The sequence below is a fragment of the Erithacus rubecula genome, assembly GCF_903797595.1.
Source record: "Erithacus rubecula genome assembly, chromosome: Z".
NCBI lineage: Eukaryota > Metazoa > Chordata > Aves > Passeriformes > Muscicapidae > Erithacus > Erithacus rubecula.
This window is the reverse complement of record NC_136661.1, coordinates 4,866,024-4,891,101: the sequence shown is the minus strand read 5'-3', so window position 1 is coordinate 4,891,101 and position 25,078 is coordinate 4,866,024. Positions and strand designations below refer to the sequence as shown.

At 38.1% G+C, this 25,078-nt stretch overlaps 1 protein-coding gene across 6 annotated transcripts in view; it reads right to left on the bottom strand.

Annotated features, from left to right (window-relative positions):
* Positions 1-8,848, bottom strand: part of PTPRD (protein tyrosine phosphatase receptor type D) — a 353,173-nt gene extending 344,325 nt beyond the window's left edge. For 4 of the 6 annotated variants that reach the window (XM_079329956.1, XM_079329958.1, XM_079329959.1 and 1 more), the window contains exon 1: positions 8,367-8,848. The gene's annotated coding sequence lies outside the window, so the exon portion shown is untranslated. Of the gene's footprint in view, positions 1-7,712; positions 7,763-8,366 lie in introns of those variants that run through there. The other 2 variants (XM_079329961.1, XM_079329957.1) reach the window with 2 other exon arrangements.
* Positions 8,849-25,078: the final 16,230 nt, after the last annotated feature.

The following is a 25,078-nucleotide window of genomic DNA, read 5'->3' as shown; positions in this document are numbered from 1 at the left end:
GAAAAAATCAGCAAGGGATACAGTCCTAGTAAGTGTTGTTTTAGGGATTACATTGCCCAGAAGGACATGTATCTGTTCCATCAGACACAATCGAGCAGATGAAGAATACACATTTCCTTTATATACACACAATATTTAATACATTAAGCCCCACACTGCCCAAAACTAAACTGACCAAAATACTATTGCTGAAGTCCTAACACTCTGTATTTTTCCAGAGTCACTGTAATCATTCAAAACCCAAGGAATGCTAGGATTCTTGTGGAGGTGTGATTGCTCCTGCAGGCATTCTCTGCCACCTGTAAGCATTACAAAGTACAATGCTCTCCTGATTGTCTGCTTCCCTTGATAAATCTAAAATTTTCATCTGGTCAGTATGCTAATACTTCATGTATTTAAGCATATTTAAGACACCTTTTGAAAATATAAAATGGGAAGCAAGTATAAATTCTACATATTAAACTGACAACAACCATTTACACTGATTATATCCTTTCTATTAACAAAAGAAAATTGTATTAGATTACCACTAATATCAACTAAGACAAACAATCAAGCTAGTATCACAATTTTCTATCACATGCCACGTACAGTAGAAAAATTCAAGGCTTTTGATGTCAAGCAAAAATCTGGAAAATTCTGTTAACCAAGGTTCATTGATGCACTTAATCGTAATGAGCAAAAGTCCATTCTTTGTGAAATAGATCAAAAACAAAGTCTAGTATCAGAATCCATCTTTTATTTATAGTAAAATAAATTGGTAAATAATGAATATTTATTATTTAAGCAAATAGAGTTTTCCAAATAAAGTTGATGGCATACTTCCAATAAGCAGAATACATAGGCATTTGGCAAAAGGCCATTTCTTGATGCAAAACTGTTCTAAAGTGATTCTTATTGAATAAGTATTTCTCTTTACCAAAATGCTTCTTACTCTCTAATTTATGAGATACTATAAATCAACTTACCAGATGTTTTATTATGCTTTCTTGTCTGAATTTGAATTTAACCACTGCTAGGATTATCCAAGGTAAAAATCCTATCACTCATGCAAAGGCACAAAAGCATAATGGATTTGATCCAAATAATGCTTCTGTCAAATGAAATCTTTCTCACCAATCACTGAAGGCTTCCAGCCTACTCAGACAACTCTTCTAAGGCTTGACAGGAAAATACAGCTATATCATTAAGGTACAAATTAATAAAAACAATTCAAAAATGGTTTGCAAGCTTAACAATAAAGCAGTCTGGTTTGTGCACCTTTCTCAATCAAAATTCACTTTTTTAAAGCTAATCACATCACCATGTATCAGGAGCAAACTTCAACAGCTCTGGAAAGGCAGACAGTCCAAAAATGAAGTCTGAAAGTCTGAAGTCAACAAATGCTTTTGAAAACACAGCTAGAAGTATCTAAACTACCCATCTTCATTAGCAGCATGTATTGTGATACCTGAATTAAATAAGGTAACATTATATGTCATCAAAGTAAATTCTTCCTGATGAACAGCTACCCCTATGTCATTGATAGGTATCTACTCTGCCTTGGTTATGCTTGCTGAAGACCATTAACACAGATTTCTTCCACGGGGAAAAAAAATCCTATTTTTAGGTTAAATTGACAGTATGTTCTGAATATAGCTTAAACACTTAAAACTAAAATTCACAAGTATCAATTCCAAACTCGCTAACACAAGTTAAAATAATATAAAGGATTTCTAAATGAAATCACATCATCCTATTTACTTTTTGTAGTTATTTCTGTGTGTTTCTGTGAAACAAAAGGGCACACTCATGACTAAATGTATCCTTGTTACTCACAAATCTACTTATTCTTTCTCACTAGTATGAATAGCTTATGCAGCAAGACAAGCTCAGCACTGACCATACCTAGTTGTTGTGGGATTTTTTTTCCCCCCTAAAGAAATGCTACCGGTTCCTTTGGTGATGAGACATAAGGCTGTAAATTCCTATCCTCCATCAGTAGCACTGACCTCAGAGCAAACCCCACAACTGGCTACAGGCATTCAACATCCATCACTGCTCCTGAAACCTAATCTTTCAGGGAAGGACAGCTGCACTGGGCAGTAGTTAAGCAGCTTTCTAAGATACACTACCATCCTAAACAAACAAAAATAAATAAATAAAACTTCCTGTCCTACTTTCTGATCTGTGTTTTAGAAATATCTCATTGCATGTCCTTTACACCAAATTAATGACTTTCAAAATAATAAGCTGTTGGCTTATTAAGAAAAAAATAGTCCAATTTCAGGAAGTGTAATACACAATACACCTAACAGGATTTTAGTAAAATGCAGCGTAAGAGGTAAAGAAATTGTGCAACTGACAGTGCCATTACTGAAACATAGGGAGAAAACACTTGGACCTACGAACAACCTTTCAAGAAAAGACCTCCCTGCCTTCAATAAATTTCACAGAGGGAGAAAGCCCTTTCCTAAAGTAAAAGAAAAGAAAAAAAAAATGTGATTAACAGACGCTTATTAACACAGGTGAACACAGACAAATTAATCATGTCTTTAGGTTAGAAACAGTGACACACACCTGCTTTATAAACCCATTGTCTGCGGCATAAAGAAGAAGAAAAAATGGGATAGAGTACCGAATTTTGAATGTATTTTTTTGAACTTTAGTAAGATCCGTTTTACATTCTGTTTTTATAGGAAAAGGGGAAAGGAGCTGGGAAGCGAAGGAAGATGAGGGAGAGGGAGTAGTAAAGGGAGCAAAAAATGAGATAGTAGAAATAGCAGCCTATTCTTGTACACGAAATTCAGCTTTTTTGGCAAAGTTTAATAAAAAGAGTATGGCCTACAGATAGTTACAGAAGCTGTTAAGATTTTTTTAAAAATTTAATCAAAACTGTAAAGCAACCAGAATTACTGTGTTCAAGTTCAGCAAACAGTGATTTTCTGAAGATGAGAAAGACTAAGACCGAATATATTTGAATTTTCTCTTGCTGAGTCAAAACAAGCATCAAAAAACTAGATTTTTGGGTAAAACCACTGAATAAACCAAGGTGAAATGCTGCTTTCAAAATGGGATTGGGTAAATCTGTTAGAGAAATGTAGATTTATTTGCAAATTTATGCCTAAGCCACATTTGCTTTGGTCAGGTTGGTACTCACTATATTCTTCTTAGGAATCACCCGATTGAGCAACCTAAAAAGACAGATTTTACACACTATTTGCTGAACTCTGACTTACAGATATGTAATTTCCATAAAAGAAAGAGCAATATAATTGCTGGCGTAACTTGATATACCATATTTGATATACTGCTTGAGAAAAAGGTGTGCATTATCTGACCACAACAATATGTGAGCAGTTCAGCTGGCACTAACCAGGACATCCATTTTGACTGCCTGCAAATAATAAATTAATTTTTATATCCGTGGAGTGACTTCCCTAACTGGAAGATTACTGAAAAACTAAAATAATTGCATTTTAAGTGCTTAAATTTGAAGAAGCTCAGGACACTATAGTATGTATTAGGGCACGTCCTCTGAAATAAATAAATCGAAGCACCTGAAATCCCATCATTTTCTGTTGACTGAGGAGGACATTTTCTGCCCATCCTTTGAATTCAAAAGAACACAGAATCCCCTTCAGAAATCACATATCAAGTACAAACAGGGAAGCTGATTTTAGAAAAAACCTCTACCTCTTTTGAAATTCTACCGCAAGATAATCACCTTGTCTTTTTTGTTCTTCTCTTTCTGTAACTGTGCTGTTAAGGTTATGAAGAAGCCTGTCACAGCATGTAAGCAGAAGACACCTAAAGAGGTACATTTAGGGAATATCTTAGGGAAGTTCACACTATGTATACCTGCTGATGTAGTTAAAGTACAAGCTCATAGTATTTTGTTTGACTCCTCACTTTTATGAATGAACTGAAAGAACCTGAATAATAACTAAGTTTTTAAAAAGCATTACATATTTTATTCAATTTAACCTCAACTTTGCATACAAACAAATTTTTATTCTGCATTTATCTTACTTATCCACTTCTTATAGGCAGACCTTAAGGTAAGTATTATTTATAAACTATTGAAAGTCATCTGAGCTTATGAAGTAAAAATTAAAACTGTGCAGTAGCAAATATGGTTCTATCAATGCCCAGTGTCTTCAAATAATAAGTGAACTGAAGCTTGTTGGAAAGGAATTTACAGGCAAAGCACTCTAATATAACCTTTTCCCAAATCATCAGATTTCTCCAGCTGCACTGCAACCTTCACCACAGCAGATCACCAGAACTAAGATTCCTCTCTGCTCCTACTTGCAAATTCCTAATAGTATTCAAAGAAGTATATTTAAACACATATTCTTGCTTTAGGCTGTAAATTTGCCAGCATACATTCATTAATTGGCTTTATTTAAGGCCTTTTCCAAAGAATACAAGGATTAAGCAAATAAAGTACACTCACAAAAGATGTGCAGTTGGGAGTTTTCATAAAAATATAGTGTGTTGACTATGTTATGACAACTGTTTTTAAAAAGAATTACAACGAAAGCAAGCTCCTGTTACAATAGACGGCATTATGTCACTGACACTGAACCTAAATCAGCAAATATCTATACTTCTCTTCAACTCTTTTCAGAGAACAAAAGCTTAAAAATCACCACAGTTGTATACAAAAATGAAATGCAATGACTCCTAGATTCATAGCATATCACTCCTTTTCACATCCAAAGCACAAACGAAGTGCCTATCCTCTGCATTTCAGAGCCACCGCCTTGGTTTACTGATAAGCAGCAAGACTTACACTTTTGAACCAACGTTTTTCATCTGAGAAAACCTTTAAAGCAGATTTCATTACATTTCATAAAAACTTTACCTAAGGCGCACACACACATTTCAGAAAATTAAGCTCAGTCAATATTGGCATAACTGTTGTTGGTAAGATGACAAAAAAACCCTCTTGCTGTAACTGGCCCAACATAGAATTATATGTAAGATCCTGATGTTTTAAATGACAGCTTATTAAAAAATTAACATACCATAGGGAAACTGCTTTTTGATTATATGACCTTACTGTGATTCAGCTTGAAAATCCTTCCAAATGAGAATTCTCAAAGAGCTTAGTAACGGAAGTTCATTTCGAAGGAAATCCAATATGCAAATATTTCAGCTGTGCTCTTTTACAAATTGACTGCCTTGTCAGTTTCAAAAACTGAAAACCAACAATGGAACAGTTTAAGTACACTTGACCTTATTGCTTAATGTCTATTAAGAATGCTACGGCTAGTGAATTTTAAATTTCTGAAACTGACACTCAAGAATGTATAGTGCATCTTCAGCCCATGTCCCATAAATGCTGACTACGCTCCAGCCAAAGCCTTGGAGCCAACACACTCTCAAACTTATATAACACTTACAAAGCTAGTTTAAATACACCATCAATCTATGTCTGTTCCTGCCTTGTAGTAATCCTGTTTAGTTTATCTTTTAACCCTACACTTGCATGGAACAGTACCATTACTAATCTAATAGAAAAAACACACAGACAACAAATCTGATTTTCTCAGCTTACAGAAAATATGAAATGCAGAAGACACACAAATCCAACTTTGCCCAAAATTTGCACCTCCTGAGTCATGTTCATCCTCATCTCCCATAATAATCAGGAAAGCAGGGACATTGGACACAATACAGGACTAGAGGAAACATATTAAGTAGGGTAAAAATGAAAACTAAATAATACACGCTTTGCACACACACCTCCTAAAAACAGCAATCTCATTTATTAGTAAGGAAGAAATAACTGGCAGCTTTGCTTTTGACATTATGCACCTGTGTAAAAAATGTCTGGTGAAAGTGAGCATATGCCACGCACTGGTATCTGCTCTATGAGAGCAGTTTATACAGGCCCCTAGTGGCTCAGCACACACAGCAGCAGCTGAAGGGGAATTCCTACCTTCAGCTTGTGTAGTTTTGGTCCCTGCATTCCTCTAACACAGAAGCAAAAGGCAATGTTAAAAACGAAAGGTGAATTGCTAAATGGACTTAAATCTCCAGGTACTTATTTCTTTACCACATCCCCAAGCACATTCTTGCACACCCTCTCCTAAGATAAAGCACTGATTTACTAACACCCATTGAGTTCGCTGACTGCCGGTGGTTTGAGTTACATAACCATCACAGCAAAACGCTCATTCACATTATTCTTTAGCGCTCGTTTTAAAAGTAGTATGACTGATGGATCTAAAAGCAGGTGCTAAGACCAATTCCTGAAACCTAGAAATACCAAGGTACTGTTTTCCTTATCGTGCACCCTTCCTAACAGCTTACCATAGTACATATAAACCATAATGAATTTCTTAGTATCTTCTGAGAGAAGAAGACTTCTACTGAGACAAAGCTTTTACTACTTTAAGTGGATACTGAAAAGCTATACATCATTTCTGCGTTGAAAGATATCTAAATATATCCCACCATATTAACACAAGTGACAAAACTAAAATTTTAAAGCTACTCTTGTAAAAAGTCTCTCATTAAATCCATCCTTTCTATGTAACACTCAGTACCTTGAAAATCCCATGCCAGTATATTTACAGCTTTTAGCAATTCTCACTGAGCGAAATTTGACAGCTGAATTCATTAAACTGACCAGTTTGTCAATTTCACATTAAAAAAGCAGTAATAGCTCATCGCATGTGAGGGAATTTACAGAAGCAATCAAAAAATTGCCATCTGAAGCAAGACGCAAGTACCTACGACAGTATTTAGGACAGGGGAGAATCTTTTTTTTTTTTCTTTAGAGTTGCTCCATTCATAACAAGAATTGTAGGAATCGTTGATTCCAGCCCAGGAGAAAATGATGTCATTTACTATACACTTTCACAGCAAGAAAAGAAACTATTGACTGCTACAGCATTTTACACCACTAGCAGATACCAGAGGAAGGAAAAATATGATATACACATTTTTCCGTCTTTGTATTGAAATTCCCTACGTAATGTCCCAACATTATGGAGAAGTTGGTTGTGCTGGAACAAAAGGTATGTTGGAAGCGATCTCTGAAAGGCTGAGAAGACAATCATAGCTTCCCACGGTAATCCTAAGTTTAAGAAAATATAAGCGTCATCAGAAATACTCACGTCTGCAAATAGGAAACTCAAAAGTAAATCAGCATCTACAGACTTATCCCAAATGTGACGCTACCTCAGGCGACAAGTGAAGGAACACATAAAACCCTAACTATTTTGTATAAACAAATTAATCCTTCTACGTGTGTCAAAACTGGGAATGTGGACATCGAAATCATGGCAAAGAAGCTGCCATCCTCACACGAGGCAATAACTGTACAAAAGCCAGGAAAAAGAATAAAATACGCATGACAGCAGTTCTGGAGAAGTAACAAGGAGAAGCAGACACTCAAAAGCCCTACATGCAAAGCTGAGTGGTAGTCACTTAAAATGGAAACAATACCGTTCTGTCGAGAACTGAGGGCATAGATAAAAGGCAAAATAGGGGATTCAGTGCAAGAAAATAACTGTTTTATCTGCCAGTCTGGGAGAGCCCGGCTGCAGCAGTAAGGAATGCCTCCTTGCACGGGCAGACGGCGCAGAGGGAGCTCTTAAGTTTGCTGAACAAATTCAAGAAGCCCTTTGCAAGCGCTCGGAAAACTGAGTTTCTAGCCCGATGTGCTTCCTTTCAAGTGGCTTCGCGAGAGTAAACAAAGAAATTAAAAGCCTAACCTGTGAAAAGCTTCGCATCTCCGTGCCTCCCTGCTCCGCCGAGAGACAGCAGGAGGAGGAGGAGGAGGAGGAGAAGGAGAAGAAGGAGGAGGAGGAGAAGGAGGAGGAGAAGCAGGAGGGAGCCCTGCTCGGACCGGCGCCTGGGTCCCTACTGGCCGCTCACCCCCGAGCCCCGTCTCCAGCGGCAGACGCCTGGTCTCTCACCTCTGCTACCTTCCCCCTTCTTCGAACCCGTCAGAATAAACAAAAGAATTAATATTAATAATTCGCTCGCCGAAGCAAACAGTGTGCAATTACCGTACTCCCCTCTCCCCGCCCGCTACAGCGGCACTCAGTGGAAACGTCGACTCCGATCCATCAGTCGCCCTCTCCCTGCCCCATCCCCCGTCCCCGTACCGCAGCTCCCCTCGCTCCCCGAACAGGCCTCGCCGCCAGGCTGAGAGCCTGCGGGGATGCGCGGGGAGCGGGCTGGGAGCAGCGGGGGAAGCCCCGGGGCACCCACGGGAGAGTTGTGTGTCAGGGACATGTGTGCGGGCTGCGCGCACACACACGCACACACACACACTTTTGTGCTCACACACACAAGCACGCCCAAAGAGGCGGCAAAGAGGGAGCGGCGGCGGAGGAAAAATGGGTCAGGAGCGGGGCAGTTACCTGGTCATGCTGGCTCCCCCGGTCCCAGCAGCAGCCTTCGCCGCTGCCCGCCCGCCTGCCGCTGCTTCCCGCCGCCGCCGCCGCCACCTCCTCCCGCTGCTCCCGCTCGGCTCCGGGGCGGCCAATTTAATCCGAGCCCCAAAGCAGCAGCAGCAGCAGCAGCAGCAGCAGCAGCTACGAGCGAAGCCCCGCCGCTGGTGCCTGACGCTCGTGCGTGTCTCTCACAGTGCGGCGCCGGGGAGCAGGAGAGAGTCAACGAGAGTCCGAAAATCCTGCATCCAGAAGAGCCAGGTCCCTGCCTGCCTCCTCTTGCCAGCGCCGCCTCTCCTCCGAGAGCGCTGCTCTGCTCCGCTCCGCTCTTCTCCTCTTCTCCTTCCTGCGGCGGCTGCTGCTGCTCCCGGGCGCGCTCTCTGTTCCCGAGCTAGCTGCTCCGTTTCCCCTCCTCCTCCTCCTCCTCCCTCTCTCTCGCTCTCTCCCTCTCTCCCCTTTCTCTTTCTTCCTTCCCCCTTCACTCTCTCTTTTTTTTTTTTCCTTTCCCTTTCCTCCTTTTCTTTTCTTTTCTTTTCTTCCTTCGTCTTTTCTAGCCGATTCTTTCGCTACAAATAAAAGAGAGGTCTCCCACCCACTCTCCCGCCCCCCTCGCTACAAAAAGTGCAGTGCAAACAAAAGCGAGAGAAGAGGGCACAGGGCGGGCGGAGTGGGGAGGACAGACACGGGAAAAATTCCCAGAAACCGTCCCCGAGAGTCGAAACGTGAACAACCCTCCCCCACCACTCAGCTTCGCTCCTCTGGGGAAAAAGGGGGACGCCGCGGGGACCCCGGTGGAGACGGAGCTTCCCCGTTTCGCGGGTTCGTTGTGGGCTTTGGGTTGGACGGATCGCGCTTTTGTGTGTGTGTGCGCTTTTGCTTTTTTCTTTTTTTTTTTTTTTTTTTTTTTTTTTTGTTGGGTTGTGGGGTTTTTTGTGATTATTCTCTTTTAATCCTCTTAGGCTGTGTGGATCACAGGATCCGCGCGGCCCCCAGAGCCGGGGAAAGCGTGCCGCCGGTGCCGGTGCCTGTGCGTGTGCGGGCAGGCTGGGGGGTGCGGAGCGGCGATCCGAGAAGCGCCCGCCCCATCCCGGGCCGCGCGCCGGAGCCGCGCGCCTCACGCACACCGCGCGCGGCCGGGCGCTGGGGGCGGGGCGGTGACGTCACTGGGAGCCGGGGCGGGAGGGCGCGGGCCCCGCGGCGGGGCGCGGCCCGGCCCCACGGCCCCACAGAACTTCCATCCCCGGCGGCCTGCGCCGCTCCTCCGCTGCTCAACTTCTCCTGCGCCTTCGCGGCCAGGTGGCTCCGCCGGCCGGGGCTGTACCAGACCTGCCGGTCCGCCAGCGGTGTCCCAGAGTGGCAGAGCGGTATTTTATTATCGGTCGCCTTTGTGTATCGCAAATCTCAGACTTTCTTCCTGAGGAGTGGTCAGGTTTCATACTGAGTGACATCACATGTTGCTTGGCGCAGTAACGTTGGGCTAAAAGAGAGCCCATCCCGATTCTTCTTAACCTTGTCCTATCCAGTCCTTTGCAGAGAAGGAGCAGCGCTTAGGATGTAGGTGGAAACAGTAGGATTTAGGTGAAAAGTGCTTTGGGAAACCTCATTGTGAGCTTCTAGGTGTCCTCGGAAGCCTGGAAGGCACACGTCCTGTGACACAGGTCCTGCTGTGTAAAATGGGGGTAGAGTGGTCGCATAAGCACACTAAGTGCTGGTCACGCATTTTGGTGGCGGGAGCCCATTAATGTTGAAGCTGAGAAAGTTGGTGTTCCTAGCTTTCCGGGAATGAAGCTCCGGGTGCAGTGCTGGCCCGAGTGGTGGTGCTTTCCTGACTCCCATACTGACGGGCTGCAACCCCATCAAGCCGTGTAGCGCCTGATTCTGAAGTCAGTCTTGTTGGCACCTGGTAAGTTCATTGCAAGTCATTGCTCCTTTAATGCACAGGAGAATGATTTGGGTGTTTTCTATCATATAAGCGGGTTTTATCATCCTCTGGAAGCTAGTGCTGCCAGCATGAAGGCTGACAAAAGTGAAAATAAACTTTGTTCTCGGCAAGTCCTGTAAATTGCTGTCTTCCTTTGATGCTGCCAGTTACACCATGAAAAATGGTCACCCAAGTAATCTCACACTTAAAAGAACACTAATGCTTTCCAAATAGTATCTTTCAAAACACTGAGTAACCTTGTACAATAATTACTTTGTATGAAAAGGTAAATATATGAAATGTGGCACAGATGATTACTTTTTATCTTGTCGAACTAACTATTCCATAAAGGACTAGCTTTTCAACAAGCAACAGTGTCTTCAAAATACAACACAAATCAAAAGCTAGGCAAAATGCTACTTGGTCTTTATTGCAATAAATATTGTTAAAGAAAACAAGACTTAAATTATCATCACCTTTGCCCCCTTGACTGAAATGGCTTCAAGGCTCAGTTTGCTTTGAAATGGCAGCACTGTATATTTTAGGTTTTAATATTATGCCCCAGCAGTTCTTATGAGTAACTTAGCTGCTTTAGTGCTCTTCATGCTGTGATCCTTGCATGACATTGAAGAGTTGAGCAATAAACCCATGTATTTTATATTTTTCACATGGTATCACAACATGGATGTGAGGTTTGAGAACTACATTTTGCTTAGCTTTTTTTTTTTTTTTTGAGTCAAAAGCAGGTTGTGTAGCTCTTCAGTTCAGTCAGTCAAATAAATGCAGGAATAAATGCATTTCTTTTTCTAAAAATAAAACCAGATCTCTGTATTTAAAAGATTGTTTTGAAGTGGTGCTAAAGAAAAAAAAAACCCTAAGTTCATTAAGAAGCATTAAAACACTGTATATTTTTGCTCTTGTATTGCATATCAACACTTCATATCAGTAACATAAATTTTTTTTTTAAGATGGTAGTGCATACATACACATACATCAACCTATATATGTAGTTTCTTGATACTCCTTTAACATTCTTTCTAAGAGCAGATGACAAGAATCCTAATTCACGAGTTGATACAAACTACTCATTAAGGTAGATTTTTTTCCTCAAACTTAAAAAAATTCGAACACAGCATTCTACACTGAGATTCTGTTTCTGCCAAGATTACAGCAGTACATTACTCTATGGTTCAGTACAGCACTGAATTAGAAATATATCTACACGCTTTATAAACTTTTAAATGTTTCCTGTAAAACACTTAACAATCTCTAAGATGGTACTTTAATTAGGCTTGGAAGATAGAAATCTTGGTGAGGTTTATTTGGTTTTTTGCTGGTGAAAAGATTTTTTGTTTTGGAAATAAGTGTCATATATGTTCTCATATGTTCTCAGAGGTTCCTTAAAAAATGCATTCTTGTCTTGTCATTCCAGATTAACTGTTTAATATCCTTTTTCCTGTTCATGCTGTTGGTTTCAGTCTTCTCATGGAGACTGCACACCAACAGTGAAAATCTTAATGTGAAGCACAATAATAAGTGCAGATTTAAATTTCAAAAATCGTAGCAAAGGTGGAAGAGAAGTGGGTCAGCTTGCCTGCTGTTCATCTGAATACTTACCTGTGACCATACTCTTGAGTCACTTCTACTGTAGCTCTTCAAAAGGCAAGCCATACGCCTTCATGTCTCAGGCTCATGAATTTAATATATTAAATAGTACTCTATTCATAGTGGGAAATGTTATTTTCCTTTCATCTATTCTGCTGTGTATTGTTGCTTGCATTCCTGATAAATAGCATCCCACAAAGCTCCTTAACACAGCAGGATATTCCATTAACAACTGGAACCAGTGGCCATTGAGTCAGTACACAGCAAAATCAGGAAGGTGAGGGATAGCAGGAGATGTGTATCAGAAAGGTTGGTCTATAGTCTCTTCCCTTTTTTTTTCCTTCATTCATTATGATAGCTGTATTTTACAGTTATTTATGATTAATGTGTGGCCAGCTGTCAGCTGAAATCTAACAGGTGATTTGTCACAAAACTACATTAATATTATTTTAAGCATTGATTTAAATGATTATGAGAAATATTCCTGAGTTGCCGTACTGATATTTGAAAATTCTCACTTTTAGACCACAGACACATTGAGCTCCTATTGTTAAAGTTAATAAAACACTACTAGACAAGTAAACACATTATCTATATGCAAAAATTTATTCTGCTAATTCAGTTTGTGTATGTGTCTTTTAAGTGCTGATTTAGTACCTCACTAGACGCTGTCAATAGTTGTCCTTATTTTGTTGACAGTTTTGATTCATATGCATCTTTCAACTTACAAAACTTTAGCTATAGACAAAGGTATGGAGAGAAAAGTGATTTTCAGTGCAGCTTTTTATGATAATTTTTGCCACATCTGCTATTTTTCCTTCAGATAGAGACCTACTGTCTGAAGGAGATGTGGCTTTATACACTTGTATGATCTTCCTGGTACCCAAACAACTCCTTTATGTGCCAGAACATTTCAAGTCCATTGCAAAACAATCAGGTCTCTTATCCTACGGGTCTTAAGTCCTGTCCTAATTTTTCTTGTGTGGAAATAGATGCTGGAAAGATGAGGAAGATGAGGCTGGTTCTCATACGTGTCCCAGCCTAGTGATTGGTGTGACTAAGCCACAGACCCAAACCATAGGTCTATCACAGACCCAAAATAGCATGGGAGTGAAATGTGCTGATGTAGCACATTAACTCAAAGCAAATTAGGCTTAATTGTTTCTGCTTGTCAGGGAATAACTACTACTAGCTCTTTAGGGTTTTTTTGGTTGGATTTTGGGGAGTTTTTGTTTAGGTTTTTGGGGTTTTTTAAGTGGAAAGACCAAGAGGCCAGTAATGAATCATAGAGCACATGGAAATCTTCAGGGGCTTGGAGATTATGAAGCAGGATTAGCTTTGTCAAAGTGCACCAAAGTGTGTCACAAACTAAACCTAAACAGCAGTTTTTCTAAGTGTAAATAAGATCTGTATATAGAAGAGGCAGCTTTTTCTTTTATTTCTGTACTATTTGGAGAATCTCAGATGGTGTGAGAACTCTGCTAACTATTCAGAATGAAAATATTTAGAATATAGAACACAGTGGGATGGTATTGTTCTTGAAAATTGTGTCTATATATATATATATATACACACACATATAAAATGCATGTATGCACACAGGTGCACAAGGTCTATTTCAAAATTTGTTGTCAGTTTGAATAAGGTGCAGTAGCAAGAGTTTGTTGTTTTTCTTTTTTTCCTTCTGCATTCAAAATGTAAAAGATACCCCTACATTTTAAGGATAGCAGCAGAGAGCTAGGCCTAGAATGCCAAAAATATTCTCTAAGTTCAGCAGAGGAAAGGGGAACTGAGTAAAGGAAAACTAATAGACAAATAACAGTTTGTTAGTTTGCATCTTTTGAAAACAGTAAACCAAAAATCAGACCTCATCTATTATTAGTGCATATGAATATTTAATTGTTCCTCAACATCCACTAGGGAGACTAAAGACACTGTTTTGCACCCATAGGTCAGAGATCACTGTCTGCATGACACTGTTGATCTAAATCTTGATACACTTCTTGATGCAAATACTGATAAGTAGCAGAATTCACTTACTGTAAAACTCAGGAGCAAGAGAAAGATACACAACTTATTCACAGAAATTAAGATTTGTTAATCTTTGGCTTGAACACTGACTTCTAGTGTCAAAGGAGACACTCCCTGCTGGTTAGTTTACATAGCTTTTTTATAGAAAATGTATCCAGAAATGCTTCCTAGAAAACTAGAGATCTCATGAACTAACAACTGGTCAAAGTGAAGTCCTATTAATCTGTATGTTCCATCCTGCAAAACATCAGGGAGGTTCCAAACACGTATGGCAATGCTGTACTGTCAGGACTCTGAAAAGAGGGTAGAGGGAGGGAAATGAAAAGTCTTACTTTATTTCCCAGCCTTGAACCTTTTTCTTCTTGAATATAGGGATGTTTTGGGAGAAGATGCTCAGTCATCTGATGGGGAGAGTGTTTCTCTATTCCTCTCATTTTGTCTCATTTCTCCTGGTAAATCAAGGGACATATACAAGCACTGGGAGGCAAGAAATGTATTGTCCCAGCAGAATGCTGCATTACAAATCTTGCAAGATAGAATGTGAAAAGGGAAAATGAAAATATAAAATTGTTTTCAGCATGTCTCTCTCTTAAAATACCCTGCAGTTGATATTTGAATGTTATTATTGCTGTGGGCCCATAAATATTTCAAAAATAGCATAAATATGTATAGTACCAAAAGATTTTTTTTTTTTTTTTTTTTTTTTTTTGCTAGAGAGGACCCTGTCATGCTATGTCTTGGCTTTAAGTAAACTTGTATGGCTAAATTTAAACCTCTTACACTGAATCTGTTCAATTCTGATCTAAATACAGATTCAAAGTAATTTTTTCCCTCAATGTACACCCATTAACTTCAGATAATTGTGTTTCCTAATTAAAAATATAGAAAAGTGTCTGAGACTAGTGGGTAAATGTCCCCATTACAAAAAATGGTGTCATATTTGATAATTATATTAAAGTAAAGAAGTTCATGGAAAATCAAATTATTCTCTAATTTCTTAATGCAGTTGCTCCAGACCAAGTTTAATGGCAGGTCAATCTAGATAAAACATCCTGAAGTATTTAGTATTAGCCTGAAGTTTGAGTCCTACTAATTGACCACTTTTCATAAGCGTTGTATTAATCTTGTTCTCAATTTTAAATATAAAATATTTCAAATTCCATGAAATCTGATATCAGAGGAAACATTTTTACAGTCTGATTTTGACTGACCTGTATAAACAGATTACTGAATTTTCACTGGAACAGTAAAAATATTTTCCTTATAATCGTTGTTTATATTAGCTTTTCATTGTTATAGTTTATGTTTCCTTCCATCCCATTTTTAATCACTAAATGCAAGCCTAGTTCAACATCTACTATTAGAGAACGTAGTATAGAAGCTATGCACTACCACATCCTTTTATGGAAGACTGTGTATTTTGGGCAGAACAAGAGGTGTTAAAACCACATTATCCAAACAAATCTGCTCACCATACAACATTCTCTAATCATTTTCATTCTCAGCAGTTCAATTAAAACAGAAATTAGAACCATGAGAAAAATCTATATTTTAGCCAAATAAGTTATTCATGAAAAAGGAATGGAAAGATTAAATCTGTTGTATTGAATCCAGATTATTAACAAGCTTGGATGCCAAGTTCTTTTTCTTTCAATGTTGAAAAGCACTTTTGCACATTAGACTAACCATGTGAAGGAAATCAGATATTAGTCACAAGGGGTTTTTCTCAACAACAGAAAAAAAGATTTTCAAAGTTACGTTATAAAAATGACAACTCATTCATTATGAACAGACACCTTTTCTTTTTGATGCAAATATATTTCAATTACCTCCTTTTTTTTTTTTTTAATAGACACAAGCTAGCACAAACATGAATTGTTGGCAATTAAACTCACAAGCTAAGATTTTGCTGGTATTTTTGGTTTGTTTCCTTCTCCGAGAGGCACAAAGGAAACAATAGGGGCAATAAAATCCAACTCCATTGTTTATGAAATGATAGCAACATGTCTCATATTTTTAATCTCAAGTATATTCTGCATATTTGGGTTACAGGTAGGTATGCTTAAAAAAAATAAGTAAAATATTTCTTCAGATTTTTTTTACTTCCCTCTTCTGTGAAACCTGATTTTGCAACATAAATGTTTCTTTGCTCCCAGTGAAGTTTCACATTCTCTTAAAATCAACCACATACAGTGATTTCAGAATAATCTATATACTTCTTTCATCTTCTACTGCCTCCTTCTGTCTGGCAAGATACTGGATTTTCTTTTCTTTAACTCTATGCTTTCTCAAATGTCAGCTTCCTTTGGCATTCCAAGACACTGGGTTACCTTTTCATTTGTTTCCTCTTTCATTCATTTCTTCTTTTCCAGATCTGCCTTATTCTCTCCCATAAATACCTCTGTCATGAGCCTTTTCTAACTCCAAATCCTTCTACTTTCCATTCCAGAAATGCACTCATGTTTATATATGTAATCAGGAACAGGGGAAGTACATAATATTTGTTAATTTGTATTTTTTGAGATCCCAGACAGGTCAGCAAATTCTTGCTCAGCACGTTGAGAAGGAGGCAGTAGGAAAATACTGTACAACAGTTATATATAGTTTTATTGCATCCAGTATGTACACTCTTCCAGAGAATAAACTTCAGAAGCTGGAGGCACTGAGGCAGGGAGCAGTTCTGAACACAGGATATCCCACTGCATATTTCTTCTTGTTACAGCATTCACTACCTAAATGCTTGGCTGGTTGTGCATTGCTTCATTTCTCCCTGCCTAGATCCAATTCATTTTGGTTCTGCAAGGTATAAAAATGGTCTTGGAAGGAGGTGACTTATAGCTAAAATTTGGAATCTGCTTTTCTTAAAGATTTTGAGGATGTGGAATGTCTAAGGAAAGAAAAGGGTCACTATCTTAATGTGTTTCTCACTAACAAATAGGTCACAAATATATCATATTGGGGGCCTTCAGGAGCAGTAGTAGAAGGCATTAGCTGTCCCTTTAAGAACAGCAATGATCTTGGGATCAGAAAGATACTAATTTTAGTGACACTGGTATGATTGTCCCATCTTTTCAGGTAATTAAGGAGGTAGAAATCCCAGGATTTGTCTAATTCTGTGTAAATAACATGCCATGTCTCAGGGCATTTGTAACAGTTTGCCCCTGAAGACTCTGTAGTAAGCAGCAGGAACTGGTTTTGTGGACTCACTTGAGCAGAGACTATGTAAAAGGTGTAGCTTGAAAGAATACTGTAATCTTTTTTCTTTGCACACTGATTTCAAAGATGGAATACAAAAATACAGTGATAACAGTGATGATGGAGGTTTTTTCCTGTAATTACGCTTCCATCACATTCAACAATGTACCGAGTTGAATCAACTATCAATATGATCTGAAACAATAAACTTTTCTAACAAGAGGCAAATCACTACCTCATTCCATCACATGAATTGTCATTCTTTATACAGATGCATACACACACATAAACAATCACAGAGCCCCTTTTCTAAAGAGGGTAGAGAAAAGAACAGGAAAAACTTGGGATGGGATAAAGTACTTTTGGTTGAGATATTTTGTGTCACATAGCATTTTTTTAAAGGACTTGTATTTGTTTTCTGGACACGAGGTGCTGCATTTATGAAATTATTTTGTGTATTATTTCACTAAGAAGAAATCAGGGAAAGAAAATCTGTATTCTAATTAAATAAAGCTGCAACTTGAATGATTTTGTTAAGCAAAAATTATTAGTTCACTTGATAAATCCTCAAGCAACAGTCAGAAATAACAGCAAGACTGTATTTTAAAAAAATTAATTAAAAAAAAATTAAGGAAAAATATTTGTAGATATTTCTATTGGCTTATCAACCCAATGTCAGTTGTCAAAGTGTATAAGCACCACTGTAGTTAGTCCTTTGCTCAGTGATACCAGGATGTTGCTCATCAAGGCCTAACAAATATTTTAGCCTCTTTATTTTGCTGTTACTAAGCAGAAAAAAGAAGACGTGGATTCAACAGAAGAAAACAGATTCCCAGTATCAACTAGGGTTGGAAAAGACCTTTGAAATCATCCAACCTATGCCCTAACAACACCTTGTCAACTAAACCATGGCAGGAAGTGTCACAACCAGTCCTTTCTTAAGCACCTCCATGGACAGTGACTCCACCACCTCCCTGGGCAGCCCATTCCAATGCCCAATCACCCTCTGTGTGAAGAACTTCTAACGTCCAACCTAAACCTCCCCTCTGGAACAGTGTAAGACTGTGTCCTCTTGTCCTGTTGCTGGGAGTGAGACTGACCCCTGCCTGGCTACAACCTTCCTTAGGGCAGTTGTAGAGATTGGTAAGGTCATAGGGTGGAAAGCCATGTCTCCTCCTGCTGATCCAGTGAAACAGTAATGTGAACTAAGTGATGTGAAGCCCATACATATAGCAAACTGCAACAACTGAGATATGTTTATAACTGATCATTTCATTTCAAAGAAGAAAAAAGCAAAAGGAAAAATTCTGAACATAAAAGGAAGTTTCAAAGATTGTTTTCACTTACTAGAATCATATTATGTAGTAAGCCACCAAGTAAGTAATAGAATTATAGTATTATAGAACACACTGAGTTGGAAGGGACCCATTAGGATCACTGAATTCATCTCTTGGACTTGTGTGGCACCATCCCTGAGAGTCACATGTGCCTGAGAGCATTGTCCAAATGCTGCTTGAACTCTGTCAGGCTGGTGCTGCGACCCTTACCTCAGAGCCTGTTCCGGTGTCCAACCATCCACTGGGTGAAAAGCTTTTTTCTGTTATCTGACCTAAATGTCCACTGACTCATCTTCAGGCCATTTCTCCTTGAGTCCTGTCCTTGGTCACAAGAGCAAAGAGATCGGTGTCTGCCTTTCTAATTCCCAACAAGGATGGTGAAGGCATCAAGAGGTCTCTCCTCAGTCTCCTCCAGGCTGAGCAGACTTCAAGTGACCTCAGCTACTCCTCATACAGCTTCCCCTCCAGACCCTCCACCATCCTTGTGGTCCTCCTTTGGAAGTTGTCTAATAGCTCAATGTCTTTTTATATTGTGGCACCCAGAGCTGCCCCCAGCACTGGAGGTGAAGCTGCCCCAGCTCAGAGAAGAGCAGGACAATCACCTCCCTTGCCCAGCTGTGATGCTGTGCCTGATGAACCCCAAGGGATGATTGGCCCTCCTGGCTGCCAGGGCACTGCTGATTCAGATTCTACTTGCTACAGACCATGATCCCCAGGTCACTTTTTGCAGTTCTGGTCTCCAGCCTCTCATTCCCCCATCTATTCACTCAACCAAGATTGTCCCATCCAAGGTGCAGAATCCATCACTTACCCTTGTTAAACTTGTGTATGACCTTGCTAAATATTTATGTTTCAAAAAACAAAGTTGCCTATGGTTTGAAAATGCCCTATATTTCTGCTTCGGTCCTGCATTTGGTTTGTCCTAAACTTTTGTCTGTGCTTACTTTACCTAATGATTCATACTGGCTTATCTTAATGATTCTGGGCTTTCATTATTTAGTATTCTCCCAACCAGAAGAAGCAGCATCTGAAGAAACTTGCTTTCAAAGTATGTGAAAGACAGAAAGCTTCAACCAGTGTAGAGAAAGGGCTTCCCAGAGCCTCCATTTAATTTATTTTACACAGTATTATTTTGAGTGTGTCCATCCCTAAGACATGGAAAGTTACCCAGTACTGTGAGCACTGATGCTAATTGTAGTTCTATGCATAAAAAGCAATGGGAAATAAATCTGTTTCTAGTCCTGTAGTAAATGAAAAACAAGAAGAAAGTGTCTCTTGTGGATATCAGAATGTACTTCCCCAGTGAGGTTTTGAAGGGCTATACATTGCAACCTGTGTACTTAATATACCATTTAATTCTGTTATTCAAATATGGAGAAAACAGAAGTGAAAAGAGTTCAGAGAAGTCCAAATGGTTTGGTTTTTTTTACTTATATGTGTATATATACACTGAAAATACATAGTTTAAATGTGTAGCTGATCATGCACTTTTGTGCCTCTATGTGCATTTTTGATATTATATATGATACTTTAAATCCATGCAGTATGTACCAAATAGGTAATGTAGACAGACTGATGACAGTCCCCACGCACAGCTTAATTGTGAACCTACTCTACATTCATACTATACTAAATGAGGTGAGTCTTCTATTTAAAGTAATGTACTTGGGTAAGTGATTGCAGAAAAAGAGATGTCAGAAGTGTAGTTATATTTCCCTCTAAAGGCTGAATTAGTCTGCTGAAACTTTTTAAAAGGCCTACGAAAAGTATGTTTTTATAAGAATTGAATTTATTCCAAAAATATCTAAAATACTGTCACCAAGTGAAAAACATGTAAAGAAACACCAGGAGATTATATTCCCTGAGCTAATTGTTAAAACCTTAGCAATTTCCATCTCATCACTACTTACATAGTATCCACTCCCTTTCCTCTATATAAATTGCTTTCTTCTAGTTACGATACAGCAGTGTGATTCAACTCTCCTCACAAAACCACAGTGGAAATCTGAGTGCTCTGAGAAATTCATGGGGTCTGGCTAGTCAACATAACTGGGACTACATTCAGAAAATTGCCAGTACATTTAAAGGCAAGAAAAAAGGTTACATCTTTGAAAATGAAAACTTTAATCAGGGGACCAGTTTTGCATTTGAAAATCCTGGGTTTTTTAATTTTTGAAGTGAATGTTCAAGGACAGTAATAGAACTGCGGTGTCTTCTCAAGAATTTTGAGCTTTGTCAGTTGTCCTGTTTAAAGATTTTATTATTTGCTATTGACAGGGCACACAGGCATGAATCATTCACTAGTTTATCATTCTAAGTTAATAAATGGTATCTATTTAAATGGAGAAAACTCACTTGCAAAGATAACTTGGTACATTGTGTGCTGCTTATTGATTGGAAAAAAAAATGCAGCAATGGCAAATGGATAAATAGCTGTTCTTTCCCAAAGGTTAATATCAAAACAAAATGGATATAACTACCATCTTAACACAGTCCAATTCAAAACTATGTTTCTGCAAATATGTTTTCTGGATATATATATATAACAGTTTTACAAATATGCAATTACCAAATAAAGAGAAAAATGAATAATGTAAATTTTGTCTGTTTCAGAGATTCAAGCATGGTTAACACAAGTAAATTCATTTGTGCTATAGCTCATTAGAATATCTTTGGAAACTCCTTATCTTCAATCAACAAGGTAGTCTAGGACTCTGTTTTCATACTTCACTAAAAAATTTGGAAAAACAGAGCTCTTAGCCTAATTCTGTATGAAAATTGCTTTGTGACCACTGTAAATTATCCTATGGATTTTGTTGGATCATATTACACACATAAAGTGTGGTAATATTGTATCTTATGTGTATACTTTTATACACTTTATGTTATAAACACCCAGTTTATAAATGTAAGAATTAAATTGTTTATTTATCACTTAACAATAATGAAATTCATTGAATTATAGAATCATTAAGTTTGGAAAAGTGAAGTCATAAAGTCATCACCAAGATCCTCAAGTCCAAACTTTGACTGAATACTGCCATGCACACTAAAACATATATATAATGAATTCTTATGTCTACTCATTTATTAAAAAAAATGATCATAAGCATTTCCTTTATAAAATAAACAAGCAACATTGCCCTTTTGTTGAAACATGCCATTATATGATTACAAAATAAAGCAGCATATTATATTATACCACATAAGGAAGCAATTAAAATTATATTCAGTACTATCATCAGTCTGATTTCAAAGATTTTTAGATGTTCTTACCCTGTAAATAACTAAGCACAGGCCTCTGTCTAGACTGATCAGACTTTTAAGAAGTACTTGACCTGGAGTGAGCTAAAAATCTGAATAGCACTATTTACCTTAACTTTCTTTTATACCTTAGCTATCTCTAAAGCAGACACAATGGTTAACTATTGAAGATTTTAATTAGAGGGCAGATTATAACTATGTGTTCAAACAAATCTCTTTGAAGACCACAGCCTAAAATCTCCTGTGTTTTCAGAATCCACAACAGAAGGGTTTTTTGCTTTTATGATCCTAACTATATTAGGGATGAGGTGTTGTGGGTGGAAGAAGGATGTAGAAGGAGTCCTTAATTAAAATAAAGCTTTCAGCCCTCAAAGCTCCACCATTTCTTAAGCAGTAAGAAACCAATATTCCAGAGTAATATGTGATTTAGTTTGCCTTTCAGGCTATCTGGCTAAGAGCTGATGGTAATATTTATGATTATTCAGAGTTACTAGAGCAAAATGCTTCAGAAATGAAATGTATATCAGGAACTTCTCCACTTAGTTCTCTTTACACAGTGTCATTTTTCCTCCTACCAAGGTGATCAGTAGGCATCCATTAGCTGGATTTTCTCTCATATGATGTAATGAGATGGTACAAAATGCAATCCAATTCCAATTAATTGTTTTAAAGCTATGATTAATATTGCACAAAATCTTAACTGTGCAAAGATTACTGTTACAGTTAAAGTTCCATGTAAATGTCCAAAGCAGTGCTAATACTGACAAGTCTAAACCATGGCATTTCACAGCACTTGCCTTTTTCCATTATTTAGCATGTATCTACTGTAAGTAAACTATAAGCACAGAAAGAAACATTGATGGAGTTTGTTGATTAATCTGGCTGAATGATGTCAGCAAGAGTCAGGTATTTTCATGTTATGTCAAAGCTTCCATAAGCAGAACTGAGTTTAATTCTTCTTAGAAACTTTGGGTTCCCAGATATTTTAGTGCAAGATCTCCCTTGACCTAGATATTTTCTAGGAGAGATTAGAATTTAGGTGACTCAGTTCAGCAATACATGACCCTGCTTGAGCAAGGAAGGGTATTCAAAATCACCTCTAGAGGTACCTCCCCACCTTAACCATTCTACAATTATTTAATTCAAAGTTTCCTGAAGAAAGTACAACAACAGAGTCAAAGTTCCTTTTTGATCACCTACTAGATACCTCTAGTATCTATGAGTAATCAGTTTGCAAGTACAGGAGAGGAAGATATTTAATGTGATAGGGTGGGATTTATTCTGTAAATAAATCTGCTGTTATTTTGGCCTTCTAGCAACAGAACAGCATTCCTAAAATTCCTTAAAACAGAAAAATGTGTAACAAAGTATTTTGAATACTAAAGAACTGCTTTATGAAGAACTACTACCCTCTTATCTTTACCAATCCTGCACAGTTGCCAAATTATCTCCCTGTCTGAAATGGCCTTTTTAGAGGTACAGCTCATTTGACATTTACAATTACTCAACAAACACATAAGCATATTTAAAGTCTTCTATAGGTAAATGTGAGGAGTCTTTGTCAGGTCCTGCAAAACTTGTGTAGAAGCATAGAATGAATTAGTGCAAGTGACAGGGGTATATTTTGTTCAGCTCTTCATGAAGAAGAAACTTTATTTTGCACAATTCTGTTATTTCAAAAGGTATAGTTAAGACACAGTCATCTCAAAATTACATAGGTAACTAGTCTTTGCCCTTCATTATAGGCAAGAGAAACAATTTATTTTCTTGTAATCATCAAACTGTAATTTTATGATGGAAAAAATTATTGTGTCTGCACAGAGTTGAATTTGGGGCAGAAAGTTGGAAATATCTGGACTCTATCTGTCTAATCAAAGAAAAGGATGTAGGAAAGACTGGAGTAAAAGAAAAAGATGTATTGCTGCATCAGTAGTTGTCAGAGAAAAGAGAGAAAATATCTCCAATCATAAGCGTACACAGTCCTGAAGAGATGGCAGAATTATTTAGTATTTCTCTTCTTGTGTTGCCTGCAAGTCTCTGAGAAATACAGGTATAAATATATGTGTACATCTATTGTTGATCGTTTTGAAGGATGACAATTTTATCTTGTTGTCATTTACTCTGTTTGTTCAAGGAATGAAGGTGTGTTTAATAGACCTAATCAGAGACTGCAGTCATCTGAGGAAGTACTTTGAGCACTATGATTTTCAGTCACAAATGTTATTACAGGAGTGGTGGAAGATGCTAGTTTATTTGGATTAACCAACTAATTAATGCTGCTTTTTTTTTTTTCTTTTTTCTTTTTTTTCTTTTTTTCTCTTACTGAACCACTGTCAACTTTGGTGTAATTTAGGGAAATTTCTTCATATTCACATACAGCTGTCAATGTAATAACATTTTTCTGGACAACAGCAGCAACTGCTCACTGTGTCATCAGTCTCAAGAATTATCTTTCAAGCAGGAAAGCAGGAGTAAATAGTAACAAGCAAAGACCTGAACAATCAGTTTAAAGATGTTCAGATTTCTATGACAACAGCAGATTGGCAGAATGCAATTAGAAAAAAAGAGGTTGATATGAAAATCCAAAGTCAGAATCTACTTTCTTGGGCAGCTTAAGAAAGAAGAATCAGAAAAATTATTTCTAAAGCAATTCAGAAAGTGTCTATGTTCCTGAGATTCTGGACAGGAACTTGTAAATTCTGTGTTGTTAGGCTTGTTGTTACAGATATGGAGTGTTCCAATAGAGAGATGAATTCCAGTTATCCCATAATTTTGACAGTTGGAAGTCATTCCTATGAAGTAAAATCAAGTGTGATACTTTGCATATATCAGCTTCATCCTACCAACAGCAATGAATTCTCAACTGCTCAATCAGAACACTTGAAAACAACAAGATTCTGCAAAACAGCTTATTTCACAACAATAAACAAACAGGTGTAACAAGATACACACCATTAACACAGAGTAAGAGAACTGTTGGCATTTGCAGAGTTCATCAAGAAAACAGGAGGTTCAAGATAAAACAGCAGTAAAATTTTTGAACATATCAATATGAAAAATTATAATTGTTTACAATGGTTAGAGAAAAGAACTAATGAAGAAGTGATGCAAATGTACATAAAAAGCATGCAAATAGCAAAATCCAAATCATAAGTGGGAATTAAAGGTCAGTTTATTCACGTTAGGAAAATCAGTTTCTCCAAATCCACCCATTTTTCAAGGACACACTAGATACTTAAGATACACAAGAAAAGCTGCAGGGATTTTTTTCATTTTTTTTCTTAACAATATTTGGAAGACAAACTTGAATCAAAATTCAGTGTATTAAC